The sequence below is a fragment of the Haliotis rufescens genome, unplaced genomic scaffold (assembly GCF_023055435.1).
Source record: "Haliotis rufescens isolate VD_foot unplaced genomic scaffold, xgHalRufe1.0.p SCAF_8, whole genome shotgun sequence".
Lineage (NCBI taxonomy): Eukaryota > Metazoa > Mollusca > Gastropoda > Lepetellida > Haliotidae > Haliotis > Haliotis rufescens.
Window position 1 is genome coordinate 36,342,411 of NW_025964372.1, and position 22,911 is coordinate 36,365,321.

Consider the following 22,911-nt stretch of genomic DNA (forward strand, 5'->3'; position numbering starts at 1 on the left):
TACTAGGTAGTATATAACACCCTGTTCATATAATATTCTTGTTTCGAAAGTAAATACCGTGAGAGGAGTTTGACCAAGAAAGTCTATACTTTGGGGGTTTATAGTTAAATTGAACTCTTTTAAAATATTGTCCAAACAGTTAAGAGCTCCTGAATAATGTTTCCTTTAATTTCCCCACCACCAACCAGGGTATGAAACTCCCAAAAATTTCAGCCAGACCACAGGACTGGCTAGCAGAAATACTTGCCAGCCCTGACCAAAACCTGCCTGCCCACTATAATCATATGTTTCTCAGGATAGTTTAATTAAAAATATCAAAACTGATTGCTTGTAGCATAAGCGCATCGCTAAATGTTAGGTTGGCTAAAAGCTAACGGGGTTTCTTTTTGGTTACATTTTATCATTCATCTTTACATGTGAATTAATGCTTATCATCGGGAATTATTTAGAATATTTTCACCTATAAAATAAAACCCGACCGTCGGGCAGGGGGATTTGAAAATCTGACAGTACGGGTTAAAATCAACCAGTCTCGGACGGTCGGGCAGGCAGGTATTTCGAACGCTGCACCAACCCCTCCAGCCACCTATATTTAGGTACATTTTAGTTCACTGTTCTGTTTCAGCATGCATGTTCCAGTGTTTTTCTATTGAATTCAATTATGCGTTTTTATTCTATTTCTCCAGTCTGGGTCATCTTAAATAAGAACCCCTCTCCGCCGCCTGCTCAACGCCATTCTCCCGTCAACACGTCAAGGCCAAATGATGACAGCACTTTTGTAATCTGATACGACATCTCCAAATAAACTGCAGCGCGGCCCCGGAACAAATCCCTTCAGTGAAGGTTCACATGAACAAATCTCCCACCTCCTAACTGATAAAGACGAGGACGGCTGGATAATTAATCTGCAAGCTGTTTGTAACAGACGACACGTTCTTTACTTCCGGCTGGGAATGCATTTATATTATACAATATCATCTTCAATTAGTTCCAACTATTTTATCATCAAGCGTGTCAAATAGGTAAAGTAGCCATATAGATAGTAAAGATATATATCAGTATGTTCTTGTGTTATAATGCATTTGTTTCTCATCAAATAATCTTATAAAGCAACTGAGCATACATCGCGTGAAGCTACTATATATAATATGATTCATATGATCAGTAGTTTGACCTTTGTGTAGTTCTTTTGTATGCCCGTCCTTTGCAAATGTTATGTAATGTTACCAATGATCAAAGTTTCATCGGAAACGAAATAAGAAACATGGCTGCAACATTACCATAAAATCTAAGTTAAATACAACACATTGGTAAAGAAAGGGTAAACTAGATTATCTTAGTAGTAAAGTCAAGGGAATTACAGTCACATCATATGCTTCTTCTGCATAACTCCCAACCTGTAAAATTGTTGGTAAATCATTTCGATCTACAACCTCTCTCGTTAACTTTTAACTCATTCACTCGGGAACTATATGTCTTCCCTTTAACATAGGGTTTTCTCTATCCAAACGTCACTATGGAAATAGCCTGAAAATTTCGTAGCACATCTGGAAGCCTCGCATGAATCGCATGGAAATAGTTTCAAATACAGGTTTGAAATATTATTATCTTTTTACTTAAACATTTAGGCATAAAATGAGGTAAAAGGAGTAGCTCTATATCCTGTCTCGGAAACTATATAGCTTCCCTTTAACACAGGGGGTCGTCTATACAAACGTCCCATTGGAAAAGAGCCTGAAAACTTAGTGGCACATCTGGGAGCCTCGCATGTTTCGCATGGAAATAGTTTAAAATACTTGTTTGAAATATTATTATCTCTTTCCTAAACAATTTAGGCATAAAATAACTTTAAAACAGTCGCTCTATACCCCCTTTTGGAAACTATATTGCTTCCCTTTACCACTAGGGGTTGTCTATGGAAACGTCCGTATGGAAATAGCCTGAAGACTTAGTGGCACATCTGGGAGCCTCGCATTTTTCGCATGGAAATAGTTTAAAATACGGGTTTGAAATATTATTATCTCTTTCCTTAACCATTTAGGCATACAATAACTTGAAAACAGTCGCTCTATATCCCCTTTTGGAAACTTTATAGCTTCCCTTTAACACAGAGGGTCGACTATTACAAACGTCCGAATGGAATTAGCCTGAAAACTTAGTGGCACATCTGGGAGCCTCGCATGTTTCGCATGGAAATAGTTTGAAAAAAGTGTTTGAAATATTATTTTCTCTTTTCTGAACAACTGAGGCATAAAATAACTCTAAAACAGACCCTCTATACCCCCATTTGGAAACAATATTGCTTCTCTTTAACACAGGGCGTTGTCTATGCAAACGTCCCTATGGAAAAAGCCTGAAAACTTAGTGGCACATCTGGGAGCCTCGCATTTTTCGCATGGAAATAGTTTAATATACGGGTTTAAAATATTATTATATCTTTACTTCACCATTTAGGCATAAAATGAAGTAAAAGGTGTAGCTCTATATCCTGTCTCGGAAACTATATCGCTTCTCTTTAACACAGGGGGTCGTCTACAAACGTCCGAATGGAAATAGCCTGAAAACTTAGTGGCACATCTGGGAGCCTCGCATTTTTCGCATGGAAATAGTTTAAAATACGGGTTTGAAATATTATTATCTCTTTCCTTAACCATTTAGGCATTAAATAACTTTAAAACAGTCGCTCTATATCCTTTCTTGGAAACTATATAGCTTCCCTTTACTACAAGGGGTCGTCTATACAAACGTCCCTATGGATATAGCCTGAAAACTTAGTGGCACATCTGGGAGCCTCGCATTTTTCGCATGGAAATAGTTTAAAATACGTGTTTGAAATATTATTATCTCTTTCCTTAACCATTTAGGCATTAAATAACTTTAAAACAGTCGCTCTATACCACCTGGTGAAAACTATATAGCTTCCCTTTACCACGGGGGGTTGTCTATACAAACGTCCGAATGGAAATAGCCTGAAAACTTAGTGGCACATCTGGGAGCCTCGCATTTTTCGCATGGAAATAGTTTAAAATACGGGTTTGAAATATTATTATCTCTTTCCTTAACCATTTAGGCATTAAATAACTTTAAAACAGTCGCTCTATATCCTTTCTTGGAAACTATATAGCTTCCCTTTACTACAAGGGGTCGTCTATACAAACGTCCCTACGGATATAGCCTGAAAACTTAGTGGCACATCTGGGAGCCTCGCATTTTTCGCATGGAAATAGTTTAAAATACGGGTTTGAATTATTATTATCTCTTTCCTTAACCATTTAGGCATTAAATAACTTTAAAACAGTCGCTCTATATCCTTTCTTGGAAACTATATAGCTTCCCTTTACTACAAGGGGTCGTCTATACAAACGTCCCTATGGATATAGCCTGAAAACTTAGTGGCACATCTGGGAGCCTCGCATTTTTCGCATGGAAATAGTTTAAAATACGTGTTTGAAATATTATTATCTCTTTCCTTAACCATTTAGGCATTAAATAACTTTAAAACAGTCGCTCTATATCCTTTCTTGGAAACTATATAGCTTCCCTTTACTACAAGGGGTCGTCTATACAAACGTCCCTATGGATATAGCCTGAAAACTTAGTGGCACATCTGGGAGCCTCGCATTTTTCGCATGGAAATAGTTTAAAATACGGGTTTGAAATATTATTATCTCTTTCCTTAACCATTTAGGCATTAAATAACTTTAAAACAGTCGCTCTATACCACCTGGTGAAAACTATATAGCTTCCCTTTACCACGGGGGGTTGTCTATACAAACGTCCCCATGGAAATAGCCTGAAAACTTAGTGGCACATCTGGGAGCCTCGCATTTTTCGCATGGAAATAGTTTAAAATACGGGTTTGAAATATTATTATCTCTTTCCTTAACCACTTAGGCATTAAATAACTTTAAAACAGTCGCTCTATATCCTTTCTTGGAAACTATATAGCTTCCCTTTACTACAAGGGGTCGTCTATACAAACGTCCCTATGGATATAGCCTGAAAACTTAGTGGCACATCTGGGAGCCTCGCATTTTTCGCATGGAAATAGTTTAAAATACGGGTTTGAAATATTATTATCGCTTTCCTTAACCATTTAGGCATTAAATAACTTTAAAACAGTCGCTCTATATCCTTTCTTGGAAACTATATAGCTTCCCTTTACTACAAGGGGTCGTCTATACAAACGTCCCTATGGATATAGCCTGAAAACTTAGTGGCACATCTGGGAGCCTCGCATTTTTCGCATGGAAATAGTTTAAAATACGTGTTTGAAATATTATTATCTCTTTCCTTAACCATTTAGGCATTAAATAACTTTAAAACAGTCGCTCTGTATCCTTTCTTGGAAACTATATAGCTTCCCTTTACTACAAGGGGTCGTCTATACAAACGTCCCTATGGATATAGCCTGAAAACTTAGTGGCACATCTGGGAGCCTCGCATTTTTCGCATGGAAATAGTTTAAAATACGGGTTTGAAATATTATTATCTCTTTCCTTAACCATTTAGGCATTAAATAACTTTAAAACAGTCGCTCTATATCCTTTTTTGGAAACTATATAGCTTCCCTTTACTACAAGGGGTCGTCTATACAAACGTCCCTATGGATATAGCCTGAAAACTTAGTGGCACATCTGGGAGCCTCGCATCTTTCGCATGGAAATAGTTTAAAATACGGGTTTGAAATATTATTATCTCTTTCCTTAACCATTTAGGCATTAAATAACTTTAAAACAGTCGCTCTATATCCTTTCTTGGAAACTATATAGCTTCCCTTTACTACAAGGGGTCGTCTATACAAACGTCCCTATGGATATAGCCTGAAAACTTAGTGGCACATCTGGGAGCCTCGCATTTTTCGCATGGAAATAGTTTAAAATACGTGTTTGAAATATTATTATCTCTTTCCTTAACCATTTAGGCATTAAATAACTTTAAAACAGTCGCTCTATACCACCTGGTGAAAACTATATAGCTTCCCTTTACCACGGGGGGTTGTCTATACAAACGTCCGAATGGAAATAGCCTGAAAACTTAGTGGCACATCTGGGAGCCTCGCATTTTTCGCATGGAAATAGTTTAAAATACGGGTTTGAAATATTATTATCTCTTTCCTTAACCATTTAGGCATTAAATAACTTTAAAACAGTCGCTCTATATCCTTTCTTGGAAACTATATAGCTTCCCTTTACTACAAGGGGTCGTCTATACAAACGTCCCTACGGATATAGCCTGAAAACTTAGTGGCACATCTGGGAGCCTCGCATTTTTCGCATGGAAATAGTTTAAAATACGGGTTTGAATTATTATTATCTCTTTCCTTAACCATTTAGGCATTAAATAACTTTAAAACAGTCGCTCTATATCCTTTCTTGGAAACTATATAGCTTCCCTTTACTACAAGGGGTCGTCTATACAAACGTCCCTATGGATATAGCCTGAAAACTTAGTGGCACATCTGGGAGCCTCGCATTTTTCGCATGGAAATAGTTTAAAATACGGGTTTGAAATATTATTATCTCTTTCCTTAACCATTTAGGCATTAAATAACTTTAAAACAGTCGCTCTATATCCTTTCTTGGAAACTATATAGCTTCCCTTTACTACAAGGGGTCGTCTATACAAACGTCCCTATGGATATAGCCTGAAAACTTAGTGGCACATCTGGGAGCCTCGCATTTTTCGCATGGAAATAGTTTAAAATACGGGTTTGAAATATTATTATCTCTTTCCTTAACCATTTAGGCATTAAATAACTTTAAAACAGTCGCTCTATATCCTTTTTTGGAAACTATATAGCTTCCCTTTACTACAAGGGGTCGTCTATACAAACGTCCCTATGGATATAGCCTGAAAACTTAGTGGCACATCTGGGAGCCTCGCATCTTTCGCATGGAAATAGTTTAAAATACGGGTTTGAAATATTATTATCTCTTTCCTTAACCATTTAGGCATTAAATAACTTTAAAACAGTCGCTCTATATCCTTTCTTGGAAACTATATACCTTCCCTTTACTACAAGGGGTCGTCTATGCAAACGTCCGAATGGATATAGCCTGAAAACTTAGTGGCACATCTGGGAGCCTCGCATTTTTCGCATGGAAATAGTTTAAAATACGGGTTTGAAATATTATTATCTCTTTCCTTAACCATTTAGGCATTAAATAACTTTAAAACAGTCGCTCTATATCCTTTCTTGGAAACTATATAGCTTCCCTTTACTACAAGGGGTCGTCTATACAAACGTCCCTATGGATATAGCCTGAAAACTTAGTGGCACATCTGGGAGCCTCGCATTTTTCGGTTGGAAATAGTTTAAAATACGTGTTTGAAATATTATTATCTCTTTCCTTAACCATTTAGGCATTAAATAACTTTAAAACAGTCGCTCTATACCACCTGGTAAAAACTATATAGCTTCCCTTTACCACGGGGGGTTGCCTATACAAACGTCCGAATGGAAATAGCCTGAAAACTTAGTGGCACATCTGGGAGCCTCGCATTTTTCGCATGGAAATAGTTTAAAATACGGGTTTGAAATATTATTATCTCTTTCCTTAACCATTTAGGCATTAAATAACTTTAAAACAGTCGCTCTATATCCTTTCTTGGAAACTATATAGCTTCCCTTTACTACAAGGGGTCGTCTATACAAACGTCCCTACGGATATAGCCTGAAAACTTAGTGGCACATCTGGGAGCCTCGCATTTTTCGCATGGAAATAGTTTAAAATACGGGTTTGAATTATTATTATCTCTTTCCTTAACCATTTAGGCATTAAATAACTTTAAAACAGTCGCTCTATATCCTTTCTTGGAAACTATATAGCTTCCCTTTACTACAAGGGGTCGTCTATACAAACGTCCCTATGGATATAGCCTGAAAACTTAGTGGCACATCTGGGAGCCTCGCATTTTTCGCATGGAAATAGTTTAAAATACGGGTTTGAAATATTATTATCTCTTTCCTTAACCATTTAGGCATTAAATAACTTTAAAACAGTCGCTCTATATCCTTTCTTGGAAACTATATAGCTTCCCTTTACTACAAGGGGTCGTCTATACAAACGTCCCTATGGATATAGCCTGAAAACTTAGTGGCACATCTGGGAGCCTCGCATTTTTCGCATGGAAATAGTTTAAAATACGGGTTTGAAATATTATTATCTCTTTCCTTAACCATTTAGGCATTAAATAACTTTAAAACAGTCGCTCTATATCCTTTTTTGGAAACTATATAGCTTCCCTTTACTACAAGGGGTCGTCTATACAAACGTCCCTATGGATATAGCCTGAAAACTTAGTGGCACATCTGGGAGCCTCGCATCTTTCGCATGGAAATAGTTTAAAATACGGGTTTGAAATATTATTATCTCTTTCCTTAACCATTTAGGCATTAAATAACTTTAAAACAGTCGCTCTATATCCTTTCTTGGAAACTATATACCTTCCCTTTACTACAAGGGGTCGTCTATGCAAACGTCCGAATGGATATAGCCTGAAAACTTAGTGGCACATCTGGGAGCCTCGCATTTTTCGCATGGAAATAGTTTAAAATACGGGTTTGAAATATTATTATCTCTTTCCTTAACCATTTAGGCATTAAATAACTTTAAAACAGTCGCTCTATATCCTTTCTTGGAAACTATATAGCTTCCCTTTACTACAAGGGGTCGTCTATACAAACGTCCCTATGGATATAGCCTGAAAACTTAGTGGCACATCTGGGAGCCTCGCATTTTTCGGTTGGAAATAGTTTAAAATACGTGTTTGAAATATTATTATCTCTTTCCTTAACCATTTAGGCATTAAATAACTTTAAAACAGTCGCTCTATACCACCTGGTAAAAACTATATAGCTTCCCTTTACCACGGGGGGTTGCCTATACAAACGTCCGAATGGAAATAGCCTGAAAACTTAGTGGCACATCTGGGAGCATCGCATTTTTCGCATGGAAATAGTTTAAAATACGGGTTTGAAATATTATTATCTCTTTCCTTAACCATTTAGGCGTTAAATAACTTTAAAACAGTCGCTCTATATCCTTTCTTGGAAACTATATAGCTTCCCTTTACTACAAGGAGTTAGTCTATGCAAACGTCCCTATGGAGCCTCGCATTTTTCGCATGGAAATAGTTTAAAATACGTGTTTGAAATATTATTATCTCTTTCCTTAACCATTTAGGCATTAAATAACTTTAAAACAGTCGCTCTATATCCTTTCTTGGAAACTATATAGCTTCCCTTTACTACAAGGGGTCGTCTATACAAACGTCCCTATGGATATAGCCTGAAAACTTAGTGGCACATCCGGGAGCCTCGCATTTTTCGCTTGGAAATAGTTTAAAATACGTGTTTGAAATATTATTATCTCTTTCCTTAACCATTTAGGCATTAAATAACTTTAAAACAGTCGCTCTATACCACCTGGTAAAAACTATATAGCTTCCCTTTACCACGGGGGGTTGCCTATACAAACGTCCGAATGGAAATAGCCTGAAAACTTAGTGGCACATCCGGGAGCCTCGCATTTTTCGCATGGAAATAGTTTAAAATACGTGTTTGAAATATTATTATCTCTTTCCTTAACCATTTAGGCGTTAAATAACTTTAAAACAGTCGCTCTATATCCTTTCTTGGAAACTATATAGCTTCCCTTTACTACAAGGGGTTAGTCTATGCAAACGTCCCTATGGAGCCTCGCATTTTTCGCATGGAAATAGTTTAAAATACGGGTTTGAAATATTATTATCTCTTTCCTTAACCATTTAGGCATTAAATAACTTTAAAACAGTCGCTCTATATCCTTTCTTGGAAACTATATAGCTTCCCTTTACTACAAGGGGTCGTCTATACAAACGTCCCTATGGATATAGCCTGAAAACTTAGTGGCACATCTGGGAGCCTCGCATTTTTCGCATGGAAATAGTTTAAAATACGGGTTTGAAATATTATTATCTCTTTCCTTAACCATTTAGGCATTAAATAACTTTAAAACAGTCGCTCTATATCCTTTCTTGGAAACTATATAGCTTCCCTTTACTACAAGGGGTCGTCTATACAAACGTCCCTATGGATATAGCCTGAAAACTTAGTGGCACATCTGGGAGCCTCGCATTTTTCGCATGGAAATAGTTTAAAATACGGGTTTGAAATATTATTATCTCTTTCCTTAACCATTTAGGCATTAAATAACTTTAAAACAGTCGCTCTATATCCTTTTTTGGAAACTATATAGCTTCCCTTTACTACAAGGGGTCGTCTATACAAACGTCCCTATGGATATAGCCTGAAAACTTAGTGGCACATCTGGGAGCCTCGCATCTTTCGCATGGAAATAGTTTAAAATACGGGTTTGAAATATTATTATCTCTTTCCTTAACCATTTAGGCATTAAATAACTTTAAAACAGTCGCTCTATATCCTTTCTTGGAAACTATATACCTTCCCTTTACTACAAGGGGTCGTCTATGCAAACGTCCCTATGGATATAGCCTGAAAACTTAGTGGCACATCTGGGAGCCTCGCATTTTTCGCATGGAAATAGTTTAAAATACGTGTTTGAAATATTATTATCTCTTTCCTTAACCATTTAGGCATTAAATAACTTTAAAACAGTCGCTCTATATCCTTTCTTGGAAACTATATAGCTTCCCTTTACTACAAGGGGTCGTCTATACAAACGTCCCTATGGATATAGCCTGAAAACTTAGTGGCACATCTGGGAGCCTCGCATTTTTCGGTTGGAAATAGTTTAAAATACGTGTTTGAAATATTATTATCTCTTTCCTTAACCATTTAGGCATTAAATAACTTTAAAACAGTCGCTCTATACCACCTGGTAAAAACTATATAGCTTCCCTTTACCACGGGGGGTTGCCTATACAAACGTCCGAATGGAAATAGCCTGAAAACTTAGTGGCACATCTGGGAGCATCGCATTTTTCGCATGGAAATAGTTTAAAATACGGGTTTGAAATATTATTATCTCTTTCCTTAACCATTTAGGCGTTAAATAACTTTAAAACAGTCGCTCTATATCCTTTCTTGGAAACTATATAGCTTCCCTTTACTACAAGGAGTTAGTCTATGCAAACGTCCCTATGGAGCCTCGCATTTTTCGCATGGAAATAGTTTAAAATACGTGTTTGAAATATTATTATCTCTTTCCTTAACCATTTAGGCATTAAATAACTTTAAAACAGTCGCTCTATATCCTTTCTTGGAAACTATATAGCTTCCCTTTACTACAAGGGGTCGTCTATACAAACGTCCCTATGGATATAGCCTGAAAACTTAGTGGCACATCCGGGAGCCTCGCATTTTTCGCTTGGAAATAGTTTAAAATACGTGTTTGAAATATTATTATCTCTTTCCTTAACCATTTAGGCATTAAATAACTTTAAAACAGTCGCTCTATACCACCTGGTAAAAACTATATAGCTTCCCTTTACCACGGGGGGTTGCCTATACAAACGTCCGAATGGAAATAGCCTGAAAACTTAGTGGCACATCTGGGAGCCTCGCATTTTTCGCATGGAAATAGTTTAAAATACGTGTTTGAAATATTATTATCTCTTTCCTTAACCATTTAGGCGTTAAATAACTTTAAAACAGTCGCTCTATATCCTTTCTTGGAAACTATATAGCTTCCCTTTACTACAAGGGGTTAGTCTATGCAAACGTCCCTATGGAGCCTCGCATTTTTCGCATGGAAATAGTTTAAAATACGGGTTTGAAATATTATTATCTCTTTCCTTAACCATTTAGGCATTAAATAACTTTAAAACAGTCGCTCTATATCCTTTTTTGGAAACTATATAGCTTCCCTTTACTACAAGGGGTCGTCTATACAAACGTCCCTATGGATATAGCCTGAAAACTTAGTGGCACATCTGGGAGCCTCGCATCTTTCGCATGGAAATAGTTTAAAATACGGGTTTGAAATATTATTATCTCTTTCCTTAACCATTTAGGCATTAAATAACTTTAAAACAGTCGCTCTATATCCTTTCTTGGAAACTATATACCTTCCCTTTACTACAAGGGGTCGTCTATGCAAACGTCCCTATGGATATAGCCTGAAAACTTAGTGGCACATCTGGGAGCCTCGCATTTTTCGCATGGAAATAGTTTAAAATACGGGTTTGAAATATTATTATCTCTTTCCTTAACCATTTAGGCATTAAATAACTTTAAAACAGTCGATCTATACCACCTGGTGAAAACTATATAGCTTCCCTTTACCACGGGGGGTTGTCTATACAAACGTCCGAATGGAAATAGCCTGAAAACTTAGTGGCACATCTGGGAGCCTCGCATTTTTCGCATGGAAATAGTTTAAAATACGGGTTTGAAATATTATTATCTCTTTCCTTAACCATTTAGGCATTAAATAACTTTAAAACAGTCGCTCTATATCCTTTCTTGGAAACTATATAGCTTCCCTTTACTACAAGGGGTCGTCTATACAAACGTCCCTACGGATATAGCCTGAAAACTTAGTGGCACATCTGGGAGCCTCGCATTTTTCGCATGGAAATAGTTTAAAATACGGGTTTGAATTATTATTATCTCTTTCCTTAACCATTTAGGCATTAAATAACTTTAAAACAGTCGCTCTATATCCTTTCTTGGAAACTATATAGCTTCCCTTTACTACAAGGGGTCGTCTATACAAACGTCCCTATGGATATAGCCTGAAAACTTAGTGGCACATCTGGGAGCCTCGCATTTTTCGCATGGAAATAGTTTAAAATACGGGTTTGAAATATTATTATCTCTTTCCTTAACCATTTAGGCATTAAATAACTTTAAAACAGTCGCTCTATATCCTTTCTTGGAAACTATATAGCTTCCCTTTACTACAAGGGGTCGTCTATACAAACGTCCCTATGGATATAGCCTGAAAACTTAGTGGCACATCTGGGAGCCTCGCATCTTTCGCATGGAAATAGTTTAAAATACGGGTTTGAAATATTATTATCTCTTTCCTTAACCATTTAGGCATTAAATAACTTTAAAACAGTCGCTCTATACCACCTGGTGAAAACTATATAGCTTCCCTTTACCACGGGGGGTTGTCTATACAAACGTCCGAATGGAAATAGCCTGAAAACTTAGTGGCACATCTGGGAGCCTCGCATTTTTCGCATGGAAATAGTTTAAAATACGGGTTTGAAATATTATTATCTCTTTCCTTAACCATTTAGGCATTAAATAACTTTAAAACAGTCGCTCTATATCCTTTCTTGGAAACTATATAGCTTCCCTTTACTACAAGGGGTCGTCTATACAAACGTCCCTATGGATATAGCCTGAAAACTTAGTGGCACATCTGGGAGCCTCGCATTTTTCGCATGGAAATAGTTTAAAATACGGGTTTGAAATATTATTATCTCTTTCCTTAACCATTTAGGCATTAAATAACTTTAAAACAGTCGATCTATACCACCTGGTGAAAACTATATAGCTTCCCTTTACCACGGGGGGTTGTCTATACAAACGTCCGAATGGAAATAGCCTGAAAACTTAGTGGCACATCTGGGAGCCTCGCATTTTTCGCATGGAAATAGTTTAAAATACGGGTTTGAAATATTATTATCTCTTTCCTTAACCATTTAGGCATTAAATAACTTTAAAACAGTCGCTCTATATCCTTTCTTGGAAACTATATAGCTTCCCTTTACTACAAGGGGTCGTCTATACAAACGTCCCTATGGATATAGCCTGAAAACTTAGTGGCACATCTGGGAGCCTCGCATCTTTCGCATGGAAATAGTTTAAAATACGGGTTTGAAATATTATTATCTCTTTCCTTAACCATTTAGGCATTAAATAACTTTAAAACAGTCGATCTATACCACCTGGTGAAAACTATATAGCTTCCCTTTACCACGGGGGGTTGTCTATACAAACGTCCGAATGGAAATAGCCTGAAAACTTAGTGGCACATCTGGGAGCCTCGCATTTTTCGCATGGAAATAGTTTAAAATACGGGTTTGAAATATTATTATCTCTTTCCTTAACCATTTAGGCATTAAATAACTTTAAAACAGTCGCTCTATATCCTTTCTTGGAAACTATATAGCTTCCCTTTACTACGGGGGGTCGTCTATACAAACGTCCCTATGGATATAGCCTGAAAACTTAGTGGCACATCTGGGAGCCTCGCATTTTTCGCATGGAAATAGTTTAAAATACGGGTTTGAAATATTATTATCTCTTTCCTTAACCATTTAGGCATTAAATAACTTTAAAACAGTCGATCTATACCACCTGGTGAAAACTATATAGCTTCCCTTTACCACGGGGGGTTGTCTATACAAACGTCCGAATGGAAATAGCCTGAAAACTTAGTGGCACATCTGGGAGCCTCGCATTTTTCGCATGGAAATAGTTTAAAATACGGGTTTGAAATATTATTATCTCTTTCCTTAACCATTTAGGCGTTAAATAACTTTAAAACAGTCGCTCTATATCCTTTCTTGGAAACTATATAGCTTCCCTTTACTACAAGGGGTCGTCTATACAAACGTCCCTATGGATATAGCCTGAAAACTTAGTGGCACATCCGGGAGCCTCGCATCTTTCGCATGGAAATAGTTTAAAATACGGGTTTGAAATATTATTATCTCTTTCCTTAACCATTTAGGCATTAAATAACTTTAAAACAGTCGATCTATACCACCTGGTGAAAACTATATAGCTTCCCTTTACCACAGGGGGCCCTCTATACAAACGTCCCCATCGTAAAAGCCTGAAAACTTAGTGGCACATCTGGGAGCCTCGCATGTTTCGCATGGAAATAGTTTAAAATACGGGTTTGAAATATTATTATCTCTTTCCTTAACCATTTAGGCATTAAATAACTTTAAAACAGTCGCTCTATACCCCCTTTTGGAAACTATAGCCTGAAAACATAGTGGCACATCTGGGAGCCTAGCTTTTTCGAATGGAAATTGTTTTAAGTACGTTTTTGAAATAATATTTTCTGATTCCTTAATCTTTCATGCATAAACTAACGTAAAAAGAGTCGCTCTATACCACCTGGTGAAAACTATATTGCTTCCCTCTGGTGGGGGTTGGAGGTGAGGAGTCGGGGTGAGGGGTTTGCAGTGATTCTGCTATATCTTTTACTCCATCTTATCTTCATATCTTCTTATACAATCTCTGCGTTTCACATCTGAAATTGGTTTGTGTCTCGGGGTGTGTTACTGTTGGTCATCACCCTTTCTTGGTGAGTGTGCCTCAAAACTAAAACAGCCACAAACCGTAACTTTTACGACATGATATGTCTTAGACGAACATCTTGTCTCTGAAATTAACATATTTTACAGATATAAACAGTTGTTAAATATTAGTTATGAAATATATTAATAATAAAACTCTCTTCATTTTCAGGGACTAAACAAATCTGTAGAGCTATAATTGCCTGGAAATTCACAACACACGTAAAGATTGCTATCACCCATCACTGACAGGCCGCTGAAAGTGTGTCTGACAGGATCATTTACTGACGCTACTGCCTCTCCCCAAACACGCACACTCTCACTGTCAGTCGTGGGCAGTTGAGAGAGCTTAAGTGTCTAATGTCCAGAAATCTCTCGAAAAATCCGACAACGATTTCAAAGTTATTCAATATTTCTGCAAAATCTAAAGATTCTGTTTGCACTATACTTGTAATGGGATGTCCTCAGTGGTAGCGAGAACTTGAATCCGATTTTATGAGATTGAGGTAATCTAGGCATGTGATTATTCCTGTTTTGTTTATTTAAAGCAGTAATTGTTTATTGTTGAGCAAGTTTATCTCTGCAGCCGTTGAAATATGCAGCTTCTCGCCGACTCGTCTCGCATCAAAACACAAGGCTGTGTACTCGCGGGCAACAACAACAAACGTATATTTCGTATATGGTGACACGAGGCAGGAGACTATACGTTTAACTGCAACAAACTCATACATTTAATTAAGCATTTTGAGGATTTCTTTTACAAACTGTGCTAGTTTTCTTTGTTCTGATAAACTTTCAGTATTGAGTAACATAGTGGTATCGCACAAGGTCTTGTAAAATACTTCTTTTGAAGATATAACTTACGCAAGTTATGCAGAAAAGGATATATTAGTAGATAGTGATATTCGTCAGCTAAGTCAATGACTACAAATTCTGTCTTCCCGCGGTATATTTTCCCATCGCCCCTTTTCTATTGGTAATCTATGGTTTGTGGATCTTATTTTAGTAATCGGGATACCGAGTCTTCAGGGTAGCGACAGCAGATGATTTTCTAACTGGAGTTTATGTTTAAATATTCGGTAAAATACTGCCTTGGGAGAGTTGTTTACATAACTTGTCCACGTCTGGCTACACTGATTTAATCCGTTTATATTTGGCATGAATTGTTAGGTCCGTATAAAACTAAGGCCTAATCTATCAAATAGTCCTTTAACATATTTATGGTTACAGCAGTCTGCAAAACTATACATAACAGTACACGTTGGTTTATTATAAGTTATCTTAGACCAATATGTCAACATTCTTTGTTTAATTAAATCCGTAATAGGGGTTCTTCCCAGCTCTCCATATAAAAAATAGTGGGGTGTGCTTTTTTTACCCTTAGTATATATATTAAGAAATCTGTGTAAACATTTTCTATTATATCTAGTTTATCAAATCCCCAAATTTCGGAACCATATGTTAATATAGGCACGATTGTTTGATCAAATAATAATAGCTGGCAGTCTATTGGCAAGTCAAGATTACGTATTCTAATATATATTAAGTGCTTAGCTTTTCTAGCTTGAGCTACTAACGACATCTTGGCTGCTAGGGAATTTCAAGTTCGTTTAAAAACCAGACCCAAGTACTTATAGTGATCTACTACTTCAACAACATTATCGCCTATCCTAAACACATTATTGTTCTTTCTTGATCCAAATACAACCACCTTAGTTTTATCAATATTAATACTCAGCTTCCATTGTTTTCAATATTCATAATAAAACATTCATATTATTTTTCTCTTAGGTCACAGGGGTTATCTGCAAGTCTAATAGTATCATCTGCATATTGCAAAACAATAATATTTTTACAGATTCTAACTACTTCATCTTCCGATATAACATCAATACCTTTACGTATTTCCTGTTGTAGATATTCTTCAAGGTCATTTAGGTACAGAGCACACAGGATTGGCGATAGATTTTCCCCCTGTCTTACTCCGATATTACTAGAGAAAAACGATGAATCTTCACACGACTTTATGCCTTGATACATGTTAAATATGAGCTCGAAACGTTTACCTTGTACATTTGTTTTTATTAATTTTTGCCATAGCCCAAAGCACCAAACGTTTTCGAAGGCCTTAGAGAAGTCTATAAATGTACAATACAGTTTCTTTTTGTGTGTCTTGAGGTATTCAATGAGGGAGTGCAATACGAACATGTTATCAACAGTAGAATATCCGTATCGAAATCATCCTTGTGATTCTGATAACAAATTATTATTTTCTAGATAATTATTAATTCTTTCACTTAAAATAGAAGTAAAGGGCAGATGACCACGGAGTACGCTGATGACTGTGTCGGATTAACGAGACTGATTAATGAGTGATTTCGGTAATTCGTTGCAAATTAGGTGTGTCGGAGTCGGAGTGCTAGACTGTCGGATTAACGGGTCTAAATAGGTTCCCATCATTAGTGTCGGATAAAGCCGATTGTCGGATTAACGAGACTTGATTGTTGTATGACAGAATATACGTTTTTATTAGAAGTACTTAGACAGAGACATTTCTTCTGACTGCAAAGTTTTCAAAGAGCAGTACATCGAAAATGTTCTTCACATAACGTGTCCCGAACATGTCTAGGTGAGGCAACTTGAGTGGACAATACTTTAAGCCAACTTGTGAATGTTCCTATTAATTTTTAACCAGAAATGCCAACCAATTAAACAACTAAAAAAAATACAAAGGTTGTATAGAATAGAATAGAATTTATTGTACTGAACACCCTCATAGGGCAGGGTACAGACTATCTACATATGAACATGTATATAATTATAGATATGACAGGTATATGTATATATGATGTACATTTTGTATAGAGGCATTATTTCATTTACATCATATAAACATTTATGTATATTAGGTTATTGCTGGTTATTTCACTTAATTGGATTGAATATAATATAATTTTCTCATGGCCTCAGCTTGTACATGTGGTATATAGTCCGGGCAACAAGACTTGACCATTCTTTTGGTGGATTCATAAAGTGTTTTAAGAGGTTTGTTTTATCGGTCTGGGAAGGGTCGCCTATTTCTACCAGTGCCATCAGATTTCTCCTAAGGTCTGTATATAGTGGGCATGAAAGCAGGAAGTGTTCTTCATCCTCTACGGAATGGCAGTCACAGTGCGGACAGAACCTATTTTCAACTGGGGTGTTGGAGTATCTCCCCCTCTCAATTTCCAGGCTGTGAAGACTCAGTCGGAGCTTGGTAAGGTTGTATATGTCACCAGGTCTCCAATGTCATCACACATGTCTGGCCAGAGCTCGAGTGGCAGGGGAAGAGCAGGAGCAGGAGGTCTTGGTGTGGTGTCACTAATGCCAGCTGGAGATTAACTGATGATTACAAGGCCTGTGATTTCAGCAGATTTGTACAGACCCTGATACTGCAGTAATCTTGACTTGCCAAATATCATAGGCTTGGAAGGGACTGTAATGGATATATTTGTTTCATGATCTGTATGACAGCATAGGTACAATAGGATTATGTCTGATTTATTTGTATCTGGAAAGGATATTTATTGCAGAAAATAATCCATTCCCGAAAAAAACACATCATAATTCATACATACACATATACAGACAGACATACATACCTGAAAACACAAAGAAATAATTTAATGCATAGAAAATATCAACAGTACAGATTTGATGATATTATACATAAAATGTCATAGGTTGATCCAGGGGCGGTCGGGTAGCCTAGTGGTTAAAGCGTTCGCTCGTCACGCCGAAGACCCGGGTTCGATTCCCGACATGGGTACAATGTGTGAAGCCCATTTCTGGTGTCCCCCGCCGTGATATTGCTGGAATATTGCTAAAAGCGGCGTAAAACCATACTCACTCACTCACTCACTCATAGGTTGATCCACGGGAATCTATTGCTCGACACCATCCATTTGAAACATATGCAATTGATGTTGATGGCTAAATATTTGAGAGGATGTGGTGAAATAATATGTTTTCATTATTGTGGACATTTACATTTTGTGTGGATACTTTTCCAAAGAGTATATTTATTTCTTTCGTGTGTTTGATACAATAAAGTAGGTAGTGTCTTTCCTCATTAATGGTTGAACATGTAGAGCATAGTTTCTGATGTAGTGGGGTGGGTGGCTTTGTATGTCTTCCAAGTTCTATAGTTAATTTATGGTTACTTACTCCTAGTTTAGAAAAGTGCACTCGATATTTTCTTATTTTACAGTGACTGAAATATGATTCTAATCTTATTTCATTTTTAACTGTCCTGAATGTCCTCAGTTTTTTCTTGCACCTTTTGGGGCACGGTTGGCCGAGTCGTCTGAGGCGCAGCAATTCGCTGTGCAGAAAAGCGCGTCCCTTGGGCACGCCAGAAATCTATGATCGTGGGTTCGAATCCCGGTTCGCCCCGATTATGTTTCTAGATTTGGTCAGTACGACAACCGTGCTCGTGGGTTTCACCGAAGTGGTTAACGTCTGACACCTGCATCACTTCGGGCTTTCCTATCACATGGAACGGGGCGGTCGGGTAGCCTAGTGGGTAAAGCAGAATTTCACTATGTTGAAGAACCACCATAGTGATAGCAATTCGTAATTTATATTAGTACTGTGTACATAAGAGTATAGAATCCTAGTTCTGCTCGCCTTGCCCAATTGTGTGTTGTTTTGTTGACACCTAACATGGATATACAACATCGGCGCCGCAGTTTCTCGGGGATTAATTAATCAAAGTTGTTCAGACTAGGGGTGTTGCGTCTATACCCCAGATTTGGGTAGATTATTGGTAGACTGAAGCTTATGGTAGTACCTAGACCCTATTTCAAGGGAGGTTTGGCGCTATTATTAAGTTTATCATTTGCTTCAAATGTTATTCATAAATAATTATATCTATCCATAACTAGAATTTTTGCACCAACCAAGGTCCAAGTATTCGTTTCTTCTATTTTACTTGATTTGCCAAACACTGCAACATTTGTTTTTTCACCTTTAATCTTTAGGTTATTTGTTACACGAAATACTCTTAGACCATCAAATAACTCGTGCAGAATTTTTGGAAGTGGCAAAAAGTACAAAGTCATCGGCAAACAACAAATGACAAATGTTTAAAGCATTAAGTGTTATTTTGTTATTTTCTTGTTTGATATGTGGTGGACGATCATTGTGGAATATATTAAATAATCTGGGAGACAAAATGCACCCATGTCTTATGCCGATGTTGGATTTAAAGGATTGTGAAATGCCCCGTCAATTTTCACTTTATAAGAACTATTTCCTGACATTTTATGTGAAATAGCTTTGTTAGGGGTAGTGCTCTGTCAACTGAATCAGAGGCCTTTTGAAAGTCTACAAAGGAAGTGTATACATTTTTCTTTTTACTTTTTGTTAAAACTATTAAGTAAATATTTTATGAACAAATACATTACTTGATGTTCGGTAGCCCTTTCTTAATCCAGAATGAATATCTTCATTTTTGGAAACAAGAAGTCTAGACTCTCTAGACTCTTTCCTTTTAGGGTCTGTTAGGGGACTTGTTTGTTTATTGTGACGTGATACATTCTGTGGCAAGTTCCAGATCCCAGAGGAGTTTCTAGGGAGTTAGAGATGTCACAGCAATAACTGGATAACACATTTAGTGCTTCTGTGAGATCCTAAAAGATAAGCACATACTACCTGAAACCCATAATGGGGCATGCGGTTGACATTCTGTAAGAATGAGGTTCATGAAGTTGACAGGGCTAACTGATACATATAAACAAGGAACATCCTGCCTCATGATAAAAGTGCTAACACCAGCTAGCTACAGATTTTTGAAACTTAGGCCGTGGTCAGCCTTTAACACACCCAGGGCATCTCACAACAGACTCTCAATAAGACTCAGATATTTACAGAGCGCTGAGAACTCACAAACAGGGCTATGTAACTTTCAAGACTGGATCATGTCCAAAAAAATATTTCTTGCAAGGTACGTACTATTTTTTTAAGTTTTCGTGCAACGTTGAAAGGAAGCAGGATTTGCTTTCAAAATGCCACTTTGGGAAACATGTACATTGTCACGTGTTAGTTTTTAGTAATTTATTAAAATAGAGGCGTTTCTTTTCTCCATGTTTGCGGGTATAATATGTCCAGAGTTTTGTTTAATGGGTTTCAAATGGTTTTCGATTAGTATGTGCTCGCATGTGAAACGTAAAATATTAAAATTTCATAAAGAAGAGCACTCCACGTATCTTTCATGTCGGGGACAATACGTATTGAATGACGGTAGGGTGAAGGGCGTTTAGGTTTAGTCTTTATCATATGCGCAGTGGAAATGAGTATCTATTGTTCTTTTTATGTAAAATACATTCATTTGAATATTACTTTTTCTCATGTTATGTTATGTTATGTTATGTTATGTTATGTTATGTTATGTTATGTTATGTTATGTTATGTTATGTTATGTTTTGTTTTGTTATGTCATTAAACATTCTTATGGAAGGAAGGAGATAATAATGCTGCATACCCGCATTTGAAACTATTTCCATGCTCCTGGATTTGCCACTAAGTTTTCAGGCTATTTCCAAAGGGATGTTGTGTAGATAATCTCCCCCGTGTTAAAGGAAAGCCATATAGTGTTCCAAAGGGGGTATTGAGAGACTCCTTTTACGTTTGTTTATACCTAAATAGTTAAGGAAGGAGAAAATAGTATTTCAAATATAGTTTTCCAAACGGGACACAGAACGATTCCGTTTACGTTTTTTTATGCCTAACTAGTTAAGGAAGGTGAACATTGTATTTCAAACACGTATTGTAAACTATTTGCATGCAAGAAATGCGAGGCTCCCAGATGTGCCACTACGTTTTCAGGGCATTTCCAAAGGGACGTTTGCATAGACAGCCCCTCGTGTTGGTTGGGTTGGTTGGTTGTTTGGTTGTTTAACGCTGCACTCAGCAATATTCGAGCTATTTGACGGCGGTCTGTAAATAATCGAGTCTGGACCAGACAATCCAGTATTTAATATGATGCGCATCTCTTCACGCAATCGGGATCGATGATCGTGTCAAAGCGAAGCCATATATCTTCCCAAAGTGCGTTTTTAAACAACTCTTTTTAAGTTATTTGATGCCTAAATCAATGTGAAAAGAACTAATACTATTTTAAACCCGTATTTTAGCGTTCCAAACGGGGTGTAGAGCGAATACATTTACGTTATTTATGCCTAAACAGTTAAGGAAGGAGAAAATAGTATTTCAAATACGTATTTTAAACTACTTCGATGCGAAAAATGCGAGGCTCCCAGATGTGCCACTTAGTTTTCAGGCTATGTCCATAAGAACGTTTGCATAGACAACCCCATGTAGTAAAGGGAAGCAATATAGTTTCTAAAAGGGGGTATAGAGCGACTGTTTTAAAGTTATTTTATGCCTAAATGGTAAAGGAAAGAGATAATAATATTTATAATATTTCAAACCCGTATATTAAACCTTTTCTATGCGAAACATGTGAGCTTCACAGATGTGCCACTAAGTTTTCAGGCTATTTCAATTGAGACGTTTGCATAGACACACACACGAACACACGAACACACGAACGCACGCACTCATTCACTCACTAACACACAAATAAGAAAGTAATGGTATATGTTAACTATATTGTTCGTACTATATAAGGTTATAGAAAGAGATGGCTGAAACTCGTTAATGGAATTGTGATATACATAAACCAAGAGCATATATTCCTAGTTATAAAGACATTGGTTCTAGTTTAAACTGCCTACACCTTGTGCTAAAAACTGGTAACAGTGTTAACATAAATTTAAGGATTCTAATGGTTGTACACATTTCTTCAAATGTTTATATATTGTCATTATTTTATTTCTTCCAGGCATGGACGTTGTGAAACAAACGTGAGTATTATTATCTACAGTGGCCATGTAACCTAGACATTGTAGCACCCTACCTTCAGTTGGTTACAGGTTTTCATAAATGCACGGCGAAGATAATGGATATCGACGCGTTATGTTTCATTTAGTACTCATAAATGTAAGTGGCTTTACACCACTCAGTGTCCGGGAGTCTCAAGCAATAGAAAAATAGGACTTCTTTTGAAAACTTGTTGATTTTACACTTTCTACCTTTGTCTACAGAATGAAGACATATGGCACACAAAAGAGCTCGGCACATGTAAGAGTTTACTGGCTAAAGTTGATGGAATACTCCAGTGCAAACTGTGTCCTGAATCAACGTCACGACGGTACAATATCAAGGAAGGACACATACACAAGCACACACAACATGCCGTCAAAGTTGGGGGTATGTATAAATTGGTGTTTGTTATTAATCTAATATTGCGTGGTATGTACCTAGCGTATACGTGGCATTACGCATACGTGTAAAACGGTGTCCATTACACAACCTCACAAGCCCAACGCACCATTTTATCTGGTATAATAGTGAGGTGAGGTGAGGTAAAATGGGGTTTAACGTCGCCTCGAAGATTATTGCACTATTTAGCGACGTGCATGCTCGTGTTTGTGTGAGTGGCTGCTTGTACTGGTCCGGACTGATGCCGTTTTATAGTGCTAGCTCACTGAGATACCATGCCACAGTTTAACATGAATACCCCACACAGAGACAGCATACTGACTCCCAGCCGACCAGTCCTTGTTTAAGCAC

The 22,911-nt window shown here is 37.2% G+C and overlaps 1 long non-coding RNA gene across 1 annotated transcript; it reads left to right on the top strand.

Annotated features, from left to right (window-relative positions):
• Nucleotides 1-446: 446 nt before the first annotated feature.
• On the top strand, nucleotides 447-22,529 carry LOC125376822. Its single transcript, XR_007219278.1, has 3 exons — nucleotides 447-1,022; nucleotides 22,121-22,142; nucleotides 22,383-22,529. It is a non-coding gene; the product is annotated as an uncharacterized LOC125376822 (long non-coding RNA).
• The last annotated feature ends 382 nt before the right edge of the window (nucleotides 22,530-22,911 follow it).